Raw genomic sequence first — 2974 nt, 5'->3', positions numbered from 1 at the left:
GATCTGTAGGCCTGAGAACCAGGAGAGATAGGGGCAAGAAAGATTGCTGTCTTAGCTCAAGCATACAGGAAGCAAAGAGTGAATTTCTCCTTCCTCTGTTTTTTATCCAGTTCAGGCCCTCAACACTGGATGATGACTGCTCACATTGGGAAGAACAATCTACTTTACTGACTCCATTGATTCAAATGCTAATCTTTAAACACCCTCAGAGAAAAACCCAGAAATAGTGTTTAATTTGGGCTTCCCATACCTAGTGCAGTGAGATATAATTATCACAGGTGCAGTGAAAACAGTACTAGAAGGAACACTTATGAGTATAAACACATATATAAAAAAGAAAATGTATCTCAAATCAATTATCCAACTTTACAACAAAACAATTATCCAACTTTACAACTTAAGCAACTGAAAAAAGAATAAACTAAACCTAAAGTTATCTGATGTAAAGAAATTTAAAACAATTAGAATAAAGATAAATAAAATAAATATTAGAAAAAATAGAGAAAAATATGAAACTAAAAGTTGTTTTTTTTTTAGAAATGATCAATTAAATGAATAAATCTTAAGCTGGATTCATGAAAAGAGAGAAGATTCAAGTTAATAAACCATAAATAAAAGTAAAGATATTAGTATGAAATTTAGTGAAATAGAAAGGATTATAAGGAAGTTCTTTGAATAATAGTGTACTAAAAAATTGGATAATCTAGATGAAATACACAAATCCCTGGAAGCACAATTCCTAGAAACACACACATTCCTAGAAAAAGTGAATCATTCTTTTATGAAGATGGTGCCAAAGGTGTAGAAGGAAGCCCTTGCTCCTCCCAAAACCAAAGCCAAAGCTTTTAAGGCCAAGAAAGTGGTGCTGAAAAGCATCCACAGTAACAAAAATAGAAGATTGACACATCACCTACATTCCCATGGTACAAGAAACTGTGTCTCCAAAGACGTCCCAAATATCCTCAAAAAGGTGACCCCAGGAGAAGCAAATTTAACCATCATGCCATCATCAAGATCGCCTTGACTACTGAGTTAGCAATAAAAAAACCAGAAGATAGAAACACACTTGTGTTCATCGTGGATGTCAAGACCAATAAGAACCAGATCAAGGAGGCTGTGAAGAAGTTCTATGACATTGACATGGCCAAGGTCAACACCATGATCAGACAGAAAGGAGATAAAAAGGCATATGTTTTACTGGCTCTTGACTTTGATACTTTGGATGTTGCCAACAAAATTGGGGTCATGTAAATTGAGTCCAGCTGGCTAAATCTAAATATAAATTTTTCACTATAAAAAAGTGAATCATAAAGACAATGAAAATTTACATACAACAATAACTACTAAGGAGAATAACTTTGTAATTAAAACCCTGACAAGCAAGAAAAGCCCAGGACTAGATGATTTCACTAATGAATTACATTTAAAGAATTAACATAAATCCTCTTCAAACTCCTCCAAAAATGGAAGAGGAGGAAACCCTTCCCCACTCATTTTATGAAGTTGGATTAATCTGATACTACACATAGACAAAAGTACTACAAGAACAGAAATCTACAGACCAAATCCATTATGAATATTGATGTAAAATTCTTCAACAAAATACTGGGGAAATTAATTCAACAGAATATTAAAAAGATTAAACACCATGATCAAGTTGGATTTATTCCTGGAATGTAAGTTTGTTTCAACATGCCAAAATCAACATAACATATCACATTGTCAGAAGTTAAGAGGGGAAAGAAAACAATGATTACATAAAATGAATCAGAAAGAGTAGTAGACAAAGTTCAAAATTATTTAATGATAAAAACACCCAAAAAACTATAATAGAAGGAAACTGCCTCAAATGTAATAAAGGGCATATATGAAAAACCCACAGTTAACATCAGACTCAATTGTGAAAGGCTAAAAGCCTCTCTCCTAAGCTCAAGTATTAGACAAGGGCCCACATATTTTTTCCCTTGTACTCCACATAATTTTGGAAGTTCCAGCTAGAAAAGTTAGGCAAAGGATATAAATAAAAGTCATCCAAATTGGAAAGAAAGAAGTAAAATCACCTGTTTCCAAATGACATGGTATTACATGTAAAAAACAACCCTAAAGTTTCCACAAAACACAATACTAATAAACAAATCCATCCACCTGGAAGGACACAAAATCAGCAAGCAAAAATAAGTTGCACTTCAACATATCTATAAATGAAACTTCTGACAAAAATAACCCAAATGGTAGTAGGAGGAGAGAAATGGAATTATACTATTATAAGTTTTTCATACTATATGTGAATTGGTTAAGCATCAACTGAAGGTAAACTGAAATAAGCTAAACATGTAAACTGTCAATCTTAAAGTAACAACCAACATTATAAAGCAAAGAATTACAGTTAAAACACAATGTAAAATATATTTAATCAATTCAAATAAAGTCTGGCACAGAGGAAATGAGTATCAATGAATACATGGGATAAAAATAGTAATTTGATATAAATAAACCTAACAGGTCAAAAATTACAATTAATTTATTTTTAAATGTTAATTTATTTATTTTGAGGGATTGGGGGAGGGAAGGGAGAAAGAGAGAGAGACAGAGACAGAGACAGAGAGAATCTCAAGAAGGCTCCGTTCTCACGGCACACAAGGGACTCAATCTCATGAAATGTGAGATCATGACCTGAGCTGAAATCAATAGTCAGATGCTTAATTGACTGAGACACCCAGGCGCCCCTACAATTAATTTAAATGTAAACCCATCTTACACTGTGGTAGTGTAAGATAGACATTCTCTGAAAACTTAAACAAGGAAGGCTCAATTCAATGCTGCGTTTAGGGAATACACTTTAAATATAAAGACAAAAATAAGTTAAAAGTAAATAAAGACACCATAGGGGAAAAAAAAAAAGGAAATGTGGTTTGGTCGCATTAATATCAGATTAAGTTATCTTTTTTTTCTCTTCCAATATTTTTGCCTTCTC

At 32.8% G+C, this 2974-nt stretch overlaps 1 pseudogene; it reads left to right on the top strand.

The window, feature by feature from the left end:
* The first annotated feature begins 665 nt into the window (after positions 1-665).
* LOC113597445 (60S ribosomal protein L23a-like) lies at positions 666-1251 on the top strand (annotated as a pseudogene).
* Positions 1252-2974: the final 1723 nt, after the last annotated feature.

The sequence above is a fragment of the Acinonyx jubatus genome, chromosome X, assembly GCF_027475565.1.
Source record: "Acinonyx jubatus isolate Ajub_Pintada_27869175 chromosome X, VMU_Ajub_asm_v1.0, whole genome shotgun sequence".
In the NCBI taxonomy this organism is placed as follows: Eukaryota; Metazoa; Chordata; class Mammalia; order Carnivora; family Felidae; genus Acinonyx; species Acinonyx jubatus.
Note: the sequence above shows the minus strand (reverse complement) of the source record. Positions and strands in the feature narration are given on the sequence as shown.